The sequence below is a fragment of the Lactuca sativa genome, chromosome 1 (genome assembly GCF_002870075.4).
Source record: "Lactuca sativa cultivar Salinas chromosome 1, Lsat_Salinas_v11, whole genome shotgun sequence".
Taxonomy (NCBI): domain Eukaryota; kingdom Viridiplantae; phylum Streptophyta; class Magnoliopsida; order Asterales; family Asteraceae; genus Lactuca; species Lactuca sativa.
The window spans coordinates 213,270,638-213,293,510 of NC_056623.2; positions in this window are offsets into that span (position 1 = coordinate 213,270,638).

The following is a 22,873-nucleotide window of genomic DNA, read 5'->3' on the forward strand; positions in this document are numbered from 1 at the left end:
TATTGGGTTGAGGACCAAAACTCTCCTTTTGGTTCCCTTCAGTTATGGGACTGAAACTACACTTTCGGTTCCTTTCAGTCGAGGGACCGAAACTACCCTTTCGGTTCTTTGATTCCTCTTGTGACTTATGCTTCCTTTCGTTCCTTACATAGTGAGGATTTTGTGATCTCCAAAACTGTTTTCTTTCTGAGAAATTCTTCTTGTATCTCAGATTTCGTTGGTGTTTTCGATCAGCCACTTGTTTTGGATTTTTGTGGATGTTAGCCTTTTTCTTTGAAGCACGAGCACAGTTTTCGCTCTTTGTCACTGGTAATTTGCACTGATTCGCCCAATGATGTTTTGGTGCCACTTGTGCTTGGCACATCATATCTTGCAGGCTCATTTAAAGGTTCTAGCACATATCTACCTTTCACTCTCCATGATGTCTTCTGAGAAAGACCTTTTGTCTTGTCAGCATTATCTATTGGTGCTGACAAGAAGAACTCATCACATCCATCGGCATTATCTTCTTCCACCATAGCTGTGAGTTCTGTGGTTTGTTATGGAGAGACTCCTGGAACTGTGTAGAGTTGATTTGGAGTGTTTTGTACCTTTTGATACACAACAGAATTTTCAGAAATCAGATTTTTGCGTGTTTTAGGTTCGCTTTTGATAAATTTTGAACAGTCCACCAAATCCTCTACAGAGATTTCACTTAGATCATCATCCTCATTAAGTTCAGATGCATTTTCAATATCAATTTTATTTTCTGAACTTAATTTGGCATTCAAGGAGTCAAATTTCTGTACAGTTTCGGTTCTTAACCTCAAATTATCATTCTCATCTAACAGATTTTTGAGCATGTCCTTGTGGTCTTTGGACTTTATGTAGGATTCAATTTTTTCAAGATCGATTTTATATGTAGGAGAGAACTCGTCAGAAGATACAACACTTTCATAGTTGTAGGCTTCAGCATCGATTTCATCCTCCTTTAACTCAAGGAAGGGTAAAAGCATGCAATGTATCTTCTTTCCTATCTCACAATCAAGATGCAACTGAGTGATATTAAAATAAAGTCTTTTAGAAATAAAACAAAACACATTTCGTTGTTTTAAAAGTTTAAGATTGTCTCTTTGCAAATAAATCGATTCATCCTTAGACCTAATCAACTCTTTCTCCTTCAGCTCAATCCACATCCTCCTTTCCTCACTCTTCGACGATATCCTACTAATTTGATCAGTCAGGTTAGAATTTGTGAAACGGGTTTGGGTAAGACTGCTACTTATGCTTGAAAATTTAGATTTTAAGTTATTTAATTCCTTTTCATAGTTAGTAACAGGTATATTTAGAGAAGCAAGAATATTTTGTACCTTCTTGATCAACTCATCACATTCGTTGATCTGTGCACTAACAGGTTTAGCAGCAAAACACCTATCCTCTTGCTCCTTCTTGCCTTCTATCCCACCATCAGTTGTATATCCTCTCATCTGATATACACCTTTGGTCACCATCAAACATCTTCCTACAGCAGTTTCTTCTTTTACCAACATCGCCTTGCCATGAGAAGGTTTTCTTACTTCTTCATCCTCGGAGTCCGTGGACCATACTGATGAGTTCAAAACTCTTAGATCGATTAGATCTTTCACAAGTACGATTATGGAAATCAAACAATTCAAAACAATATGTGAATGAACACAGAACATAATCAAATATATGCTTATGATTCAAAACAGAGTCACGCCTCAACAGAGCTCGATGAAGAACTTCCGCTATAGAGGCGAGTTAGGGTTTACAAAACTATGAAGCAAATAAAACAAATGAAAGCGATCCCCAGTAAGTCTGCATGCATGCAGCTTATATACTAAACCCTAGTACAAAAATATGCACGGTTGGATAGGCCCAATACCAGCATTCAAACTGGGCTAAGGACCGAGCCCATGACGCAATCTAATAGACCCAACAACCTCCCCCTTTGCGTCAAATGAGGCGAGAGATCATTTCTTCTGTGTTGGCTTCACTGTCTTTATTACTTTAAACAGACGAGGAATTATTGTGAGAAGAGTCTATCTAAACTGTATGTACCGCCTCAACATGTCAGTGAATAATTTCTTATCAGCAGCATTGTTCTGATCACACCTCTGAATAATCTCCAAAATATGCTCAAGGCAAGACGTTGAGAAGAGGTGTTTGTCAACATGAGCGAACAGACATTTTTGACCTTCGCCCCTGAGGAACATAACTGTGTGATACTTTGAATCGATTTTCCCCTTGATCATGGTATTGACATTGCCAGCTCTGCCCATAGTCTTGATCGTTGTTCGCTTGTGTATGGCAGAGGCAATCTCCTGGTCCATCTTCACTACCTCATGTATGTAGCAAACAAGCATACATTTGACATGATCGATTATTGGCTGATACTCCAGAGGATTTAACAAAAGAATGTTTTTGAGGAGTATCCAGTCATGAGGATTAAGGTTTGGTAGATCAGCAAGGGTAAAATGGTAGACTGAGCCTTTGGTTCCTCGAGTCACCCTGAATTTGACATTAATAAATTTCCCTGCTGAGTAGGGCTTCATTACCTTGGTTGGGGTTATTTTCTTTGAGCTCCAAGTCAGGTATTGGGGTTGAGCAAACTCCAAGTAAAACTCCAGAAGATCCATATCTACCTTCGAGTCTGGGGATGGAATAGCAGCAGTCGAGTTGAAGCAATGAAAGATAAATGCCTTTCGAGTTATTGGCATATCGAACTGTGCATCCTTGAAATTGTCAAGGCCAAAGGACATTATTGGCTCAAGCCATAAAATGCTTGGCTCATCAATTGCACATCTTTGAAGCGAGTTTATTTTCCACACAGGAAACATGGCCTTTTTGTTCTCTAGGAGCTCCGCCTCCTTTCGCTTCAGCTCTAGCTCAGCTTGATGTTTCTTGACGTTTTCTTCCAATTCTTTTTCAGAGGTCTTAACCTTCTGGAAGGGATTCTTGGGATTTTTGACATAGACATCATCTTCATTGTCTGTGTTGTCCTCGCCAATTTTCTTCTTCTTTTTGTCTTTGTTACTGACCGAAACTTCATTACCCTTCGGTTTAGTAGATGGTTTTGATCCAGAGGGAGGAGGTTGCATTGTCACTTTCTCTCCCCCTTGTTTCGGTTGGAACCCGGTCACCGGAAAACCCTCGATACGGATAAGAATGTCCAATGCCAGTCTGAGCTTGTCTGTGAGATGACGCCTGACAGTTATAGTGATGATCGGATCATGAGCCTCAATAAGATGAAGAAGGATGGAGTGAACATCTGCAACAGAGCTCCTAATGACCTCCCTTTCTGACTTGAGGTCATCAATCTCAGGATTAGTAGAACGCAACTTGTGTGTTTGCAATTTAAGCTGAACAGTACGTCTGTCTAACTCATCCATAATGCGATTCTCCACAGCTAATTCCGCCTCCAGTTGAGTTAAGAGTTCATTGACAATAGCATGGAGCGTTTCATTGGCTTCTTCAATGGCTTGGCGTGCCGCTTCAAGGTTTGAGTGTTCAGATTGAAGAGACCTTTGAAGGTTCTCTACTGAAGCGTTGACAGTTTGAGCGTTTTTGGTAGCAGCAGCCTGCAAGGAATCTAGAAACAAATGAGCTTTGGAGACTAGTTTATCGACTTTTGCGGTCGCTTCCTTGCACTCCTTAGTAGAGGCATCAACAGCAAGAGAAGCTTGTTGACATTGGGAAGTAGAGGCTTCGATTTCCTTGGCTGCAGTAGATAAAGTAGCACAGTGTTCAGTGACGACCGAGGAGAACAAGGCCTTCAAGGCAGCTTCAAAATAGGCACCAGAGGAAGAGGATGAAAGCAGTTGATCAAGCTTTTCGTTTACTGACTTGAGATGATGTTTTGTAACAGGCTCATCGTCATCATCATCGCTCTGCACTCGATAAGGACTGAAATATATGGAATCGAATTCCATGTCCTCACCACCTAGAATAGGGGTTGTTTCAGTAGATTGTGTGGGAGATAAGGGTTTTGAAAAAGGTGGAGGTTCGGTAGTGACAGGGGGTTCGGTTACAGGTGTATTGGGAAATGTAGAGTGAGGTTTTGTGGTAGTAGTGGTAGTGGTGGTATCTGTGAAAATGGGAGTGGGAATAGGAATTGTAGTGCATGGTTGAGAGGTGGTAATTGGAGAGATAGGAGGGATGGAGACTGGGATGGTTACAGGTGGAGGTGAAGGAGGATTAGAGCGAACTGGAATTTCTAGGGTAGGGGAGCGAGGCGGAGGAGCACTCTTCTGCTTAGGAGGGACATATTCTGAATCCGAATCACTGGAGGATTAAAAAATAAGTCTCCTAGTGGGCTTCTTCTACTTTTTCGGTGGAGCCTGAGAAGTGGCAGCTTGATCAGATTTTCGCTTCTTGGGGGTTTGCCCCTTAATTGGTTTAATGACCGGACCTTCCTTTTGTGTATCAGGCTTCTTACCCCTCTTGGCTGGCTTGTCAGCCTCTTCAATAGAACGAACCATAGCCGGTGTAAGCTCTCTTGGGCCAACTGATAGACACTTCCTATACTGTTTGAGAATAGTACTCGACACAGAGATATGACCGAGCATTTCTTCAGGAATGGATCCAATAAACGAAAACTTTGTTGGATCAGTGACGATGATTTTTGTCATATGAAAGGTAGCAATGGATGAGAGCAAAGAATCCGCCATTATTGGAACAAGAAGGCGGTCCATTGCCCAGTTGGTGATGAGAGACCAAAAACGCCCACAGGAAATCTCAGAATGCCTGGATGAAGAGACCAAACTTTGAACCAACTGCTACCAGATAATGGACCCATAATCTAGGTCAATTCCATTGTACAACCCATATAGCACCGTCATGAAGGACTTGCTTGCACCATCGGAGCCAGCGCTTCGCTCAGAAAGTCCCTTGAACAACAGCGTAAAAAGGCCATTCCATTGAGGAGGAAGGCAGGACTTCTTGAACTTCGTAATGGTGGTTAGGGTTTCGGTATACCCCATCTGATAGAACATAGAAAACAATTGACCAGTTGTAATGGAGTCAGGGTTTACCAGATATGGATCTTGAGAAAGACCAATTAGGGCACAAAATTGTTGTTTAGAGATGGAGGTCTTCTCATCGTGGAGTTCAAAGTGAATTCGTTCATTAATCTTGTCATAGAAGGCAGTAGAGTAGACAAGAGACAAGCACGACATGGGAACAATTTCAACTTTAGTCAGTGCGTCGACGAGTGGTGAGTATTTGAGACACTCAACAACATACAACATATATGGCTCATAGATAAATGGGGTGAGATCGATGATAAGGTTCTGTTGGGGTTTCAAGGTGAGAAGAGGTTGACGAACTGAAGTATCGCGAACTGATGATGAGTTTGCCATTGTAGTAGCTTGGAGAAGATGATGAACAGTTACAGAGAATCACCGGTGTTCTTTGAGAGATTTTGGGAAGTGATAAAGGTTGAGAGAATACCATTCCAATTCCTTTTATACGTACAAGGAAGAGAGAGAAAAATCCGGCTGAAATCTTGGATTATCTCAAAAATATCGCTTGACTTGATGGGTGAACAGTTGGTATGCCGAGGATGACGCAGGAAAGAGAAAAGACGTTTCCCTTTTACACGCTCTTCCATAAAATGCACTTTTTCAAATCACCAAACCGTTTGGATAGCCGCAGAGTCAGCTTCCACTTTATCCCAATCGTTTCTCCATGCGGCGTTTGAATCTTTGTTGCCTTTAGCGTTTTAATGATCATTCTGAACAAAACTAGAATTTGGAAAATTAAAAATTTTCGTGCATAGGGTGTAAACGATAAAGAAATAAAACAAAATGTTAAGGATAATCTGTGATGTCGTAAGCAGACATAAGACAATTGATTTTGGACAAAAATCACTTCTTCAAAGTCAAGAGAGACATTAAAGTGCTTGCTAGGTTTCCCATTGAATAATGATCAATAACTTGTTGAGAAGTTTTGAAAGGCATCTTTTGAAGGTTAAAAAGGGTGGCTTTCGCTTCGATTCATAATTTCTATACTTAACATAAGACCAAAACTGAATGAAGTACTTGTGAGATCATTGTGATCTGTTGAACAAGTAGGTATGATAGACTTTATAGTGACGAGGGAAGGAAGGAAATCTCAAAAAAAATATTAAATTGGATCTTTTAGGGTTAGAGAAGCCTTGGTGAAAGGCAAGCTCATAAAGATCACTCAAAAGAAAAAAAAATTTCATTGGGTAACAAGTAAGATCTTGAATATTTGAATTCACCATCAATTCATTAGTGGTGTTGAACTTTGAGTTTCACTTAGTACAAAGTGTCATGAAACTAAGATCATGAACACAGTCTTGGTATAACCATAAACCTCAGTGGTTAATACTGAAAGTCTCAGGGGTTATATTGATGAAACGAATTATAATGGAGAAAGATGATGAAGATGGTATAAGAAGCGAATGTACCTCTGCTTTAAAGAAAAGAAGGACCAAGCAGAAAACTCTAAACTCAATTTGAGTAGACTAAGGTAGCTCATGATTAGAGTGAATTTGATAGCCTGGATTGGGAAAACATGATTGGTATATATCACGTTATTAAGGCTCCACTCAAAATCTGTCGAGGCTTTAGTCAACATACAGCAGCATGCTTCTAGGGACTCCTAACTAATAAAACCATTTACCTGCCTTAGCTTTGCCATCGAGAATCATACTTAGACAAAAATAAAAATATTAGATATAAAAAAAAAATAATAATAATATATATATATATATATATATATATACATATATATATATATATATATATATATATATATTTGAGTTTTGTGAGAATTGACCAATTGAATGAAAAAGAAAAAATATTTTTGGATTTCATAAGTATTTTTATGAGAACAAGATAAAAAAAATATTTTTGGGATTTTATAAGTAGAAAAGAAGTAATGAAAAAGGTGTACATAAGAAAACAGTTCAAATGCCTTGATAAAAAAACGAATGAGTTCAGAAGGACCGAACCCGAAATAGACCGAACCCGAAATAGACCGAACGTTCGGTTCATTTTGGTTCGCTCTATTTCGCTTGTTACCTTTATGGAAGCGAAGGTGATTTCGGTACAGATTCGGCTTGCATCATTCCTAGGCCTTTTAGAATCTTATTGAAGCTTGCTTCAGGTAGGGCCTTCGTGAATATGTCTGCCAATTGATCAGTCGTTCTGACAAAATGAATTTCTACATTACCATCTTCGACATGATCCTTGATGAAATGGTACCTCAGTGCTATATGCTTAGTCTTCGAATGTTGTACGGGGTTGTGACAAATCCTAATTGCGCTTTCAGAGTCACAATACAATGGGATTTTCTTCATGTTTAGCCCATAATCCCTAAGTTGACTTTGTATCCATACGACTTGAGATGTACAGGATGCTGCAGCAATATATTCGGCTTCTGCAATGGATAGTGAAACACAGGTTTGTTTCTTCGATTGCCAACTGACTAATTTACCATCTAGAAATTGACATCCTCCAGTGGTGCTTTTACGATCTAATCCACAACCACCTACATCAGCATCCGAAAATGCTGGAACGAAGAATCCTAAGTTGGCTGGATACCACAGACCGAGAGAGGAGGTTCGCTTCAGATAGCAAAAGATTTTTTCCACGGCTTGAAGATGAGGTTCTCGCGGGTTGGCTTGAAATCGTGCACAGTAACAGACAGAGAACATGATATCAGGTCTACTAGTTGTAAGATACATCAGAAACCCAATCATCTATCGATAAAGTGTTATATCAGTTGTTTGTTTCTCCATAGATGGTGTGAGTTTAGTTCCAAAAGCCATAGGCACTTTCACTTTGGAGTCTCCCATCATTCCAAACTTGGTTAGCAAAGTCTTGGTATATGCTTCCTGATTAATAAAAATGCCTTCTGGTCCCTGTCTAATGTTCAATCCAATAAAAAAATTAATTGGACCCATTGAGCTCATCTCAAATTTAGTTTCCATCAACTTTCTGAATTCAGCTGTTAATCTAGGATTCGTGGAGCCAAAGATGATGTCATCAACATAAATTTGGACTATCATAAGGTGGTTACCTTCTCACTTACGAAAGAAGGTTGGGTCAACCGAACCTTGTTTAAATTTAGACATTTTTAAGAAACAAGTGAGAGTTTCATACCATGCTCTGGGAGCCTGTTTGAGGCCATATACAGCTTTGTCAAGGATATAACAATGATCGGGATACTTCTCGTTCATGAAGTCTGGCGGTTGCTCAACATATACAGTTTCTTCAAGTTCACCGTTGAGGAAGGCACATTTGACATCCATTTGATAGACTTCAAAGTTCTTGTGAGCAGCGTACGCAAGGAAGATACGAATAGATTCTAATCTTTCCATGGGAGCGAAGGTTTCTTCATAATCGATTCCCTCTTCCTGACAATATCCTTTGACCACCAGCCTCGCTTTGTTACGAGTGACATTCCCTTCTTTGTCCATCTTGTTTCTGAATACCCATTTGAGACCGACAACCGAAGCATCCTTTGGAGTTGGAATAAGACGCCATACCTTGTTTCGTTCAAACTCATTTAACTCATCCTGCATGGCTTGAACCCAGTCTGAATGATCAAGAGCCGAGTTAACGGTCTTCGGTTCAACTTTGGACATGGAGGAATTGAACATACAAAACTCGACTTTTGAAAAGAGTGCAGCCTGTTTCGCTTTAATTTGAGAGCGAGTTAACACTTTTTCTAAAGATTCCCCAATAATTTGACTTTGAGGGTGATATTTTGTCCATTTGATAAGTGGAGGAAACTTTGGATCATAGATAGGATCCAATTCAGCATTGATTTCTTCCTCTAGTTCAGACAGAATGTCATCATCACCAACATTGGTGTTCTCCCCCTCGAAGAATGATTCATGTTCAGGACCAGCATTTGTATCCCCTTCATTGGCTGGAATTTTAGAAGAGCTTGATGTGTTTGGTGATGATTTCTCCCCCTAGAATGAAGATCCTTGATCGTGATGAGGAGCGGAACCCTCCCCCTAGACATTAGGACGGTCACCAGAAGGTTTGCTTGTGTCTGCGACTTCGGTTTCTTTGGATTGATCATCAGCCATCTTCTTAGCAGCATCTTCTATAACTTGTTTCAAATTATCAACTTTGTTGTCTTTCGCAGTTGATTCAGAGTCAATCGCCTTTTGAGGCTCATCAAACAGAAGCCTGAATTGGTCGAAAAGATTCGAGATAGAGATAGTAACCTGACCATTCTTTGGAAATATGTCTTGCAATGCATCTTCTGTTGATTTCATTTTCTTAACATAACTATCGTCAAAGGTGACATAGTATGCTTCTTCAATTTTCTTTGAGCGTTTATTGAGAACTCTATACGCCTTGGAGTTCAGGGAGAAGCCTAAGAAAAATCCTTCATCAACCTTATCATCGAACTTGTTTCGATTCTCTCTGGAGTTGAAAATGAAACATCTTGAACCGAACACATGAAAGAATTTCATGTTTGGTTTTCGATTGTTCAGGATCTCGTAAGGGGTAATTGAGAACCAATTATTTAAGTATGATTTATTTTGAGTATAACATGCAGCCACAATTGCATCAGCCCAGAAATACAAAGGTAAGGACGCGAATCACAACATAGTTCGAGCAGCTTCACACAGGGATCGGTTTCTCCTTTCAACAATGCCATTTTGTTGTGGAGTATAAGGGGCTGAGAAATTGTGAGTCGTCCCCTTTTCAGCAAGAAAACCTTCAAAATCGGTTTCTCCTTTCAACAATGCCATTTTGTTGTGGAGTATAAGTTGCGTTTCTATTTGTTTAATAAAGAGCTTGAGCTTTGGAGTGGCTTCAGACTTTTGCTTGAGAACGAAAATCCATGTAAATCTTGAGAAATCGTCCACAATAACAAGAATGTATTTGTTTCCCCCAATGCTTTCGATGGATGATGGTCCACATAGATCGATATGTAATAACTCCAATGGTTCTATCACCTTAGTGTTGATAATAGAAGGATGACTCTGCCGACTCTGCTTTCCCATTTCACATGTTGCACAGAGATGTTGTTTATCAAAATTTAGAACTGGAAGACCTTGAACGTGATCACCCAAGACCAACTTGTTGATATCCTTGAATTTCAGATGAGATAGTCTTCTATGCCATAACCAGCTTTCATTAGAGTGAGCCTTTGTGAGTAAGCACACAGCTGGTTTACCTCTAATTGGGTTGAGATTCAAAGGATACATTTCCCCCTTTCGCTTTGATTTCAACAGAATGTTGTTTGATCTCTTCTCGACAATTTCTGAGCCTTCATCGTCGAATGATACTTTTAATCCAATACCAACCACCACCTGTGATACGTTGATGAGATTGTGTTGGAGGCCTTCAACATAAGCTACTTTCCTTATAGAGAACTCGCCATTAGTGATCATTCCATAGCCTTTGATAGTTCCAAAAGAATTTTTGCCATACTGTACGATGCCACCATCTTTGAGAGAACGAAACTCTCTCAGTTCCTCCTTCCTTCCTGTCATGTGACACGAGCAACCACTATCAATGTACCATTCTTCGTCAAACTGCTCGTCATGTATAACCTGCAAAATATTAAGCAGATTTAGGAACCCATAGTTTCTTGGGTCCTTGTGAGCCTTTTACAGGACAGGGAATAGTAAGAGAAATATCAACCATGCATATGTGTTTAATTAAAGTTGTTTCATCTTTTCTTTTAATGGTGAAAAACTTTAATTTTTGTTGATTTAGTAGGACTGGTGTTTTTGGTGTTGACATTGGTGCTCTTTTGATTCGCTTTTGGAAGATTATTATCTTCAGGGTAGAGTTTTTCTTTTCCCTTAAAAGTAATTGAGGGACATGAATTTGAATGGGAAGAGTTGAAATTAGAGGTGACTTCAGAATCCCGGTTTTTCTGATTGGACTTATATGGATGGAGACCGAAACCACTATTTCGGTTGCCATGGGATGAAGGACCGAAACTCTCCTTTTGGTTGTTATTGGACGAGGGACCAAAACCGTTCTTTCGTTTGTTAATGGGTGAAGGACCGAAACTCTCATTTCGGTTGTTTTCAGTCGAGGGACCGAAACCACCCTTTCGGCTCCTATTGGTCGAAGGACCGAAACCATCCTTTCGGCTCCTATTGGTCAAATAACTGAAACCATCTTTTCGGCTCCTTTCAGTCGAGGGACCGAAACCATTCTTTTGGTTGGTATGGTGGTGAGGACCGAAACTGCTCTTTTGGTTTATTCCCGACAAGGGACCAAAACTTCCCTTTCGGTTTCTTGAGTCTTCTACTGATTTGTGCTTCCTTTCTATCCTTACAAAATCAGGATTTTGAGAATTACAAAACTATTTTCTTTCTGAGAGATTCTTCTTATATCTCAGATTTCTTTGATGCTTTCGATCAGCCACCTGTTTTGGATTTCTGTGAATGTTGGCCTTTCGTTTTGGAGTTTAGGCACAGCATTCACTTTTTGCCAAAGAAGTATCACTAGTGGTTTGCATTGGTTCATCCAAACGGGGTTTAGTTCCACTTGTGCTTGGCACATCATACTTTGTAGGCTCATTTAGTGGTTCAGGTATGTATCTACCTTTTACTCTCCATGAAGTTTTCTGAGAAAGACCTTTTGTCTCATCTGCGTTATCTATTGGGGCCGACCAGAAGAATTCGTCACATCATCCAACATTGTCTTCTTCTACCATAGCTGTTAACTCTGTAGTTTGTTGTGGAGTGACTCCCGGTACTGTGTAGACTTGGTTTGGGGTAGTTCGAACCTTTTGGTATACAACAACTTTATCTTTGAGAACTTTGGTTTTGTCGATAGACGAACGAGCAAACTCAACGGAGTTTTCAGAAATTAGGTTCTTGTGTGTCTTAGGTTCGTTTTTGGCTAATTCAGAACAGTCCACCAAATCCTCTACAAAGATTTCACTCATATCATCATCCTCATTAAGTTCAGATGTATTTCAACATCAATTTTATTTTTTGAACTTCAATTGGCATTCAAAGAGTCAAATTTTTGTATAGTTTCGACTCTCAATTTCAATCTATCATTTTCGTCTAACAGATTTATTGAGCATGTCCTTGTGGTCCTTGGACTTTATGTAGGATTCGATTTTGTCCAAAACTATTTTATACGCTGGAGACACTTCATCAGAAGATACAATATTTCACAGTTGTAGGCTTCAGCATCGATTTCATCCTCCTTTAATTCAAGGAAGGGTAAAATCATACAATGTATCTTCTTCCCTATTTCACAATCAAGATGCAACTGAGTGATGTTAAATAGGATGTCTCTTCACAATTAAACAAAACACATTTCGCTGTTTAAGAAGTTTAAGATTGTCTCTTTGCAAATAAATAGAATCATCTTTAGATCTAATTAACTCCTTTTCCTTTTGCTCGATCCACATCCTTCGTTCCTCACTCTTTGAAGAAATCTTGCTGATTTGATCAGTTAGGTTAGAATTTGTGACACGGGTTTGGGTGAGACTGCTACTTATGCTTGATAATTTTGAATTTTAGTTATTTAATTCCTTTTCATAATTATTAATAGGTATTTTTAGAGAAGCAAGAATATTTTGTACCTTTTTGATCAACTCATCACATCCGTTGATCTAAGCACTGACAGGCTTAGCAGCAAAACATTTGTCCTCTCGTTCCCTTTCCTCTTCAGCTCCCCCATCAGTTGTGTATCCTCTCATTTGGGACACACCCTCGGTCACTACAAAGCATCTTCCTATTGCATGATCTGCTTTTGCCAACATAGTCATTCCATGAGTGGGCTTCCTGACTTCATCATCCTCAGAATCTGTGGACCAGACCTCCACGCCACCAAATTCATCACTGTTGTTTGTGTCCTGCATAATTAAAGCATTCATGGTAGAGTTATTAGCAGCAGATTTTCTTTTCTTTATTTCCTCCAATCTTCTCAGGAGGCTCGCTTCCTCATCTTCTTCGTTTGTCTTTTCTTCTTTCATTCTTAACATACAGTCTTTAGCAAAATGATTTTTTCCTCCACAGTAATGGCAGTCGAATCCTGAGTCTCCTCCAACTTTTGCTTCCTTCTTTGACTCTTCAGACTTTGACCCCATCTTCGGTTCCTCCTTGATCCTTTCGGCGCTGTAACTACCTTGCCAGTTTCGGTTCTTGTTGGCTGGGAATTTCTTCTTAATGAACTTTTTGGGATTGGACACCATCATGGCGTATTCTTCACCGGTTAGATCATAATTTGCAAGATCTAATTCCTCTTCTTCTTCAACCGAACTTTTTCCTTTAGAGACAAGAGCTAAAGAACCCAGACTAGAAACAACATTCGTTTCCTTAGATAGAGCATTCTCATGGGATTTTAAAATACCCACTAATTTTGCCAGAGAATAAGATTTGAACTGTTCATGAGCTTTGACTGTTGACACAACAGCCATCCATTTAGGTTTGAGGCCATTCATGAAAGTAACCTTTTGTTCGATAACTTTCCTTTCAATCGCATGCTTTATCATCTTACTTAAAAGATGATTGAAGCAACCAAAAGTTTGAACAAGTTTTTCTTCAGGCTTCTGCTTAAAGTCACCAAATTCAGACAGCAAGGGAGTTTGGATAGAATGTTCCAAGTCTTCGTCTGTGGAATATAATTCTTTCAATCTATCCCAGATCTGTTTAGCTATAGCACAAGAACTCACTAAACGAAACGTATCCGACTGCAGCGCAAACCTTATCATCCTCAGGGCCTTGATGTTGCATTGAAACTTCTCCTTTTCATCCTGAGGAATATCATTGACATCATTGACAAGCTGATTGTATTCTTTCTGTGTTTTAATAATCTTAGATGTGCTTGAGTGAGCGAATGGGCCTGCAGTAATAGCTTCCCATATTAAATATCCATTATCCTCCGATCCAATCACGTAGTCTTCAAAGTGATGCGTCCAAACTTCATAGTCTTGTGTATACAAGATTGGTATTCTTGTTGTAGACCCTATGTTGTTGGAGATATTGATCGGATTGGTTTGTGAATCATCCATGGACATTGTAAAGACTTGTGATCGATAACCTGTAAAAGATCAGACTTGTAATATATCGTTAGGGTTAGATCAACAATTAATGAGATACGTCAATATAGAGTGACGACTCAATAAATATCAATCAATGCGGAATTAAAAACCCTAAGAACTTCTTCGACAGAAGTAATGTGTATGAATTACACAGTCTCCTGCTCTGATACCAATTGATGAGTTCAAAACTCTTAGATCGATTAGATCTTTCACAAGTACGATTATGGAAATCAAACAATTCAAAACAATATGTGAATGAACATAGAACATAATCAAATATATGCTTATGATTCAAAATAGAGTCACGCCTCAGCAGAGCTCGATGAAGAACTTCCGCTTTAGAGGCGAGCTAGGGTTTACAAAACTATGAAGCAAATAAAACAAATGAAAGCAATCCCCACTAAATCTGCATGCATGCAGCTCATATACTAAACCCTAGTACAAAAATATGCACGGTTGGATAGGCCCAATACCGGCATTCAAACTGGGCTAAGGACCGAGCCCATGACGCAATCTAATAGACCCAACACATACTTCCACACCACCAAATTCATCACGATTGCTTGTATCCTATACAATCAAAGCATTCATGGTTATGTTGTTAGCAGCAGACTTTCTTTTCTTGATTTCCTCCAGTCGTCTCAGGAGGCTCGCTTCCTCATCATCATCATCTATCTTTTCTACTTTCTTTTTCAGCATACAGTCTTTTGCAAACTGGTTCTTGCCTCCACAGTAATGACAATCAAATCCTAGATCTCCAACAGGTTTCACTTCTTTCTTTGACTCTTCTGACTTCGACCCCATCTTCGGTTCCTCTTTAACCTTTTCAGCGTTGTAACTTCCCTGTCAGTTTCGGTTCTTGTTGGCTGGGAATTTTCTTTTAATGAACTTTCTAGGATTGCAGACCATCATGGCATATTCTTCACCGGTTAGATCATAGTCAGCAAGATCCAATTCTTCTTCTTCTTCAACTTAACTCTTCCCTTTTGAAACAAGGGCTAACGAACCCAAACTAGAAACCACATTCGTTTCCTTAGACAGTGCATTTTCATGGGATTTCAAAATTCCCACCAGTTTTGCTAGAGAATACGATTTGAACTATTCATGTGCTTTAACAGTGGATACGACAGCCATCCATTAAGATCTCAGACCATTCATGAATGTAACCTTTAGTTCTATAACTTTCCTTTCGATCCCATGCTTTATCATCTTACTTAAAAGATGATTAAAGCGATCAAAAGCCTGAACCAGTTTCTCTTCGGGCTTTTGTTTGAAATCACCAAATTCAGAAAGCAAAAGAGTTTGAATGGAATGTTCCAGATCTTCATCAGTGGAATACAATTCTTTTAGCCTGTCCCATATCTCTTTAGTAGTAGCGCACGAACTCACCAAACGGAAAGTATCTGACTGCAAAGCAAACCTAATCATCCTCAAGGCCTTGATGTTGCATTGAAACTTTTCCTTCTCGTCTTGAGGAATATCTTTTACATCATTAACAAGCTGATTGTACTCCTTCTGAGTTTTGACAATCTTTGAGGTGCTTGAGTGAGTGAATGGGCCAACAATGATTGCTCCCCAGATCAAGTACCCATTATCTTCCGATCCAATCACATAATCTTCAAAATGATACGTCCAAACTTCATAATCTTGAGTATACAAGATTGGAATCCTTGTAGTTGAACCAATGTTGTTAGAGATGTTGATCAGATTGGATTGAGAATCATCCATGGACATTATGATAGCGTTTGATCAATTACCTGTTTTCAAGACCAGACTTGTAGTTATATCAATTAGAGTAAGGTTGACGATTAATGAGATACGTCAATATGGAATGACGGCTCAATTAATATCAATCAATGCGGAATTGAAACCCTAATAACTTCTTCGACAGAAGAGATGTGTATCAATTACACAGTCTCCTGCTCTGATACCAATTGATGAGAATAAAACTCAGATCGATTAGATCTTTCACAGGTAAAAGATAAAGATCAAAAAAAAACAAACACAATAATAGGATAAACACAGAATAGAATCAATGTTGTGCTTATGATTCAAATATAGTCACGCCTCAGCAGAGCTCGATGAAGAACTTCCACTGTAGAGGCGAGCTAGGGTTTACAAAAATTGAATCAGGAAAAATAATAAAAGCGTTAACTACAAGGAATGCATGCATGCAGCTTAAATACTAAACCCTAGAATAAAACAAGCACGGTTGGATAGGCCCAAACCGGTAATAAAACTGGGCTAAGGACCGAGCCCATGACGCAACACTATAAGCCCAACAAGGACGAAGGCCCGACGAGCGGTTTGGATAGGCTGAAGGCCCCACGAGGGCGGTCCAGACGTGCGGTGGCTCGGAGAGTGGGCCAGATAGACTGAAGGCCCGGTGCGGGCGGTCCAGTCATACTGAAGACTCAGAGAGTGGACCAGGTAGACAAAAGGCCCGGTACGGGCAGACCAGTCAATTTGTAGACTCTAGATGCATGGTTGTTCTATGTGTGTGTTATGATATGTTATGGTTATATGAGGTTGGTATTCTGGGGGTAACTCACTAAGCTTTCGATCTTACATTTATCGATTATTGTTTCAGGTTCGGCGGATGACCGCGGGAAGGCGAAGGTGTGATCGTACACTTCCCTCGATTTATGATTATGATTTCTGGGAACTCTGATATGAAACTATTTTGGAAACCTTTTGTAATAACTATTGGTATTTTACATGTTTTTGAAAGTTTAAATTTGGTATGAATTTTATGGGTGTTACAAGTTGGTATCAGAGCCTTGGTTTGAGTGAATTGGAAGAACATTCGTGTGAATCCAGTCTCAAATCAGGGAAAAGATTTTCAAATGATTATTAAATGGTTTTCAAAATAAGTAAAGGAGGATGCAGGGTGTACGATCAGCCGGAGCCAGTAAGTTGACCCCAAAATACCATACAGTACTTGATTATGTGATATGTTAAAACCGCATGCTAGTGCTAGGCTAGGGATCTTCGGGAATTGCATGATAGAATTGCCTGATTATATGATGCCTGCTTGCCTAGGGTTCCTCTATATGAAATTGACATCATTATTGTAGTTGCTTAGTGTATGCATCACGGTTGTACATAATTAAGATATTATAGCCTGAGAATGTTTGGTTTGGCCTTATTTCATGTTCTCGTATGATGAAGGGATTAGGGTAGGATCTGGTATTCGAAATTCTATAGGGTCTAGCGTTATGTATGGCTAGCATACACTAGTGCTGCAGGGTTGGTGGAAGTTTCATGTATGGGTGGGTAGTGAGAGGCTAGGAGGCCAGTTATGTGATATTTAGTATTCCTCTAGGAGTGAGGATTGAGCGCTCGCTATGCTTGTTATATTGTTAGGGTGTTTTGGTGATACTTGAGACAAATATGGGTAGGTGTGGAAGGTAGTATGGGCTCGTACTACTGAAAGCACAGGACCCATACGCGTAGCAAGGAAGTACAACCCCTAGGGTTTTTTGTTGGGAGTTGGTTCTCGGATTGTTTAAGGAGTACCTGATGTTTTTGGCATGTTTTCAGCATGGTGGTTACACGACGATTCGTGACTGGATCTGGATCAGGATCAGGAGAGGGCAGTCAAGAGGCACCGACGGCGCCTGAGACTATCGACCAGATGAGGCCAGATGAGATGGATGCCAGGATCCGGGAGATCCTGCATGATGAGGTTGCTGCTATGTTTCGGGCTTAGTTTTCGGAGATGTTTGGGTCTATCAAGATCGCTATGGTGGGGTATTTCAATGATCGTTATGCAGCCCTTACTGAAGCGACTGTCGTGGCAGCCACAACAGCTGTATCAGCGGCAGGGTTGGGATCTGGCCGAGTTTTTCAGTATCGAGAATTCGATAACACGAAGCCCCCAACATTTGATGGTACCTAGGATATAATAGTGGCCATGAGGTGGCTATCTGACGTGGAGGGATGTTTCTTCACATGTTCTTGTCCTGCTGACCATAAGGTCAGGTGTGCTCTGAACGTGCTGAGGTCTAGAGCAAAGGATTGGTGGAGGTTGATTACTGGATCATATTCGGATGAGCAGCATGCTGCGGTTACTTGGGATCGATTTCGGGATACGTTTCGTACCCGTTACGTCCCGCGTGTTGAGCGGGAGAGGCTAGCGCAGGAGTTCTTGGATCTGTGTCAGGATTCACAATCGGTCACAGAGATCACTCGCATGTTTACTGAGAGGGAGATGTTTTGCCCCGAGTTTGCTTCAGAGCAGGCTCAGATGACCCGATATCTTAGTATGCTCAAGACAGATATTAGGCAGTTCGTGTCCATGCGGAGATATGATACCTTGCTGGAGTTGCAGGAGGCCGCCAGGCAGCGTGAGCTTGAGATTGAGTTACAGTTGCAAGAGCAGAGGCAGGCACCGGTGCAGTCGTAGCCGGCGTCAAAGCGGTCCAATACCGTGGATTCTAGGGTTGGAGGACAGAGCGTCCACACTTGTGAGAAGTGTGGGAAGGGTCATACCGGAGTTTGTAAGTTCGGCAGTGCGTGCCACAAGTGCGGGAAGGAGGGGCACTATGCAAGGGATTGTCGCCAGTTGGCCCCGGTTCAGGACATGTGGATTTGTTATCATTGCCATCAGGTTGGTCACATGAGGACCAACTGTCCACAGCTGGTTGCAAGACCGGTGCAGCCTCCAGCGTCGGCTACATTGAGGATTACTGGGGGGGGTCAGGGTGGAGTAGAGCCTCCGAGGGCTCAGGGACGTGCCTTCCAGCTTACAGCAGTGGAGGCCAAGATAGCACCAGATGCGGCTGCTGGTATGTTTCTATCTTTTATCTTATTGATTATGATGATATCGTGAATTCTCTTCCATCCCTTTTATGCATATGTCATAGCAACATAGGAGAGTTCAGGAATTTAGTATCGAGGGGTTATAGACAGTTAGTATCCAAGGGTGTTGGTGATCGAAAGTTAGGATCTCTGTTCCAAGGCTAGTAGATGTAAATCGGAGATGCAAAAGTGTTCCGATGAGATTTGGGTTTCTTTTGAAGATCGGTCGTACCATCATGGAAAAATTGTTTTGCGGAGGTTGTGCACTCCAAGGTTAATCGATCCATGGATAAGAATGATAATAACCAGTATGGACGGATAGGTTAGGTTTATTTCACCATCAGCAGGTGGTAGCTAATGTCCTAAGTGGTGGAAAATTGGAAACTCTCGGATGAAGTAATAGTCATTGAAGGTTCTGTCAGCTTCTGGAGGATATATAGTACTTTCGATAGGCATGCGGGTTGCTTAGCACATATGGTAGATGCGCGGGTCATGGTTGGATCGCGGTTTCTTGGGTAGGTGGACAATCGTCAAGAGGCCTAGGGTTAGGCCGAGGTTATGGTCTGCAAAATGGATTCGAAGTTCGGAACCCCAAGTGAGCGAGAACAGTTTGCTTGGGTTGGGTCACCGAGAAGGGGTGGCCCAGGGTGATGCTCAATAGTTCAGAGCGATCTGGATAGACTGAGGGTCGGTGGGGCGTACCATTCAGGCCAAAGGCTCGGAGAACTATAACATCCCAAATTTCAGTTGCGTCTTTTAGGCCCTTCTCCTTTTCCGAGATTGTCAAGTTAAGCCCTTAATGGTAATGTTTAGGCAAATGAGAACGTTGGGCGTACTGAAGAGTATGCTGCATGAACTCATGCGCTCAATTGGACGCGGACTCGCTTAGGTACGCTGGGCGTACCCAGGGTTACGCTGGGCGTAGCGGGCCCAGACGGAAACCCTAATTTGTGGCTTGTGCACTATAAAAGGAATGATAAGGCCTTATCCTCAGCCACCATTTTTGTGACAACCTGAAATTTTCATTTGTACAAACATCATCTATTCAATAGAAGCTAGTTCAGTTTCAGTGATTTTCAAGCTTTTCCGAACAAGTTTGTGCACATTAGGGTTTATGTTTTAGATGATATCAGGAGAGTGGATACTCCTGGTTTTGTGAAACTTGGGCATTTCAAGTTTCATACTGTTACAGTCCAATATCAGGAATGAAAATATTTTCTGTCAAAATATTCCAGGACTATAAATAGTTTTCTGAATTAAATTAATTCATTATTCACAATTCCAAATAGAGAAAAGCCATATTCTCTCTGACGGATCTTCGGGTTTTCATCCCAGATTGTGAGTCTACTTTTCTATATGTGTTTCAATACTTGTTTAATGCTTATTAACAACAATAACATGTCTAGATATCAGGATCCGGGAGTTTACCGCCCAAGAACGTTCTTGGGGAGTAAACTCCAAAATGGAGCATTATGGCTTCCTAGTCCCAATCCCTTGCTAGAAGACTTGTATAGGAGATAGGGTATGACATTTAGGGATCAAAAAGCAACCAAGAAACATAAGTCTTTGGAGTTTACGGCCAAGGAACTACCTTGGGCCGTAAACCCCTTTTCAAGGGCTTAAATGCCCTAAAACTTTCCCCAAATGCTTAAGGACCTTAACCACTTGTACTTGTGCTTGTTTAGAACACCAAAAGCCCATAAAAACCATAAGATTTTAGGAGTTTACGGCCAAGAACCCTTCTTGGGCCGTAAACCCCATTTTGTGGGACAAAAATCATTCCAAGCACACCTAAGGCCTTTAGACAATTTACCTTGCACCTTTGGGACTAGAATGGAGAGAAGAACACATAGAAACAACTCCTTGGAAGGATTTTACGGCCAAGGAACATGACTTGGGCCGTAAACTCCAAGAGAAGGCACCAAAGTGTGCCTCTTGTCCCCATTAGCCTTAGATAAAATCATGGATGCCATTCTTGATGTTTAAGAGCCTCAAATCAATTAATTTCCTAGAGTTTACGGCCGTAAACTCTAAGGTGAAGGACCTTAGGCCGTAAACTCCCTTATGGAGTGTTCTAGAGCCTTAAAACTACTTCATGCATTATTCCAATAAGGATAGGAGTGTTCTAGATGCAAGATAACACCACAAAACACCCAAAAACACCATTTGAGGAGTTCACGGCCATAAACCTATGAGTTTACGGCCGTAAACTCCAAGGTGTGGGGTTTGTTGGGTGGTGAACTCCTATACAAGGCCCTTTGATGTTTCAAACCCTTTTGCCTTGTCCCGTAGCAACTTAGATGCAACCATTTGAACCCTAAACACTCATAAAAGTGTTTAAATGTTTTCTAAGTGTCTTAACTTATTTAATTAAGTTATTATATGTCTAATTAGTTATATATATGTTTATTATATGATAACTAGGCTCGTGCATGTAAACCAGTCTCCGTTTGCCACCTAGCACGGTAGTCGACACTGCAATTCAAACGACTCATCACAAGTGAGTTCATACCCCTTGAATCAACCTTTGAAATGATTTTAAGTGTTTTAAATACTTTATAGGGGGGAATACAAGTCAAATACTTATAAGTTATTACTTCAATCACATGTGATTGTGTTTAATCACATGTGATTAATAACTAGGAAAACAACGATTTTTACCACTGTTCAAACTGTTTTCAACTGCCTTACTATTGAAATGTTTTACAAACTATTTTACTATCCAAACTTACTTATAGACTGTGATTCATTCAAATGCTTCTTATACTTAAACTGTTTTATCAACTTATGCTTTTAAAATGATTTATAGATCGACATCAAGTCAATCTTCTCTTGAAATTATATTTATGCTTCAAAATGTTTTATGAAAACTTATTTATACTTAGTATATACAATTGCATGCCCATATATGTATAGATATATAAATAATGTTCAAAAGGCTTAGGAATGCCATCCGCCCTATTTCCTTTTCCTCGATTTGGATGTGGTCTGGTGGGGTTTCGGGTGACCATCCGAAAGTCGTTTCCATATTACTTATATATCATATATACATGTATAGACATAAAGGTACTTCCATATTCATATTCATCAGTACATCTTTAGCTGGTTACCATCGGGGTAACGCAGGATCATATAAAGATATACTAGAAACAATACATATACAGACATACTAGAAACAATACATATACAGATATACTAGAAACAATACATATACAGATATACTAGAAACAATACATATACAGATATACTAGAAACAATACATATATAGATATACGAGAAACAATACATATACAGATATACTAGAAACAATACATATACAGATATACTAGAAACAATACATATACAGATATACGAGAAACAATACATATACAGATATACGAGAAACAATACATATACAGAAATACGAGAAACAATACATATACATGAATACTTAACAATTGTGATCCACTGTATCGGGCATGCCTTAAATGTCATGGCCTGATTTGTAGCCAGAATTCTCTTGGAGGGAGACCGTGAGTTTGCGTATAGATCTATACTGGATTGACTATCCTACACCTTGCTGCTAGCTACAGCCGGACCTGCAGGTCTGCGGGTGCCAAACGTCATTTCTTTTTACGACCGTTCATTATGTCGTTGATTATCAGTCGATAGCATGGTGCAATTAATCACAATAAACCTTAATATAAATCCGGTTTAAGGTAGTAGTATTTAGTACAACAGTAGTCTTAATATACAAAGCTACAGTACTACAATGATTTACCCATTACATAATTTAGTGATAACCTCACTTAAGCATTAATGTACAAACTATATTTTTAACAAATGATAGTTACAATTGGGTGAACACACACTTTTATAACAGAAAGTTTACAAGACAGCCTAGCCTTGGTAGAAGGTTACTTTTACAGAAAATATAGGATTTTCTGAGTGATTCAAACTTTTACAAACACTTTCAAACATTTACTTACATTTTTACAACTTATACATTGAGACAGGTTCAAACGTTTTTACAAGAAACATTGACACTAAAATACTTATGAACTCACCAGCT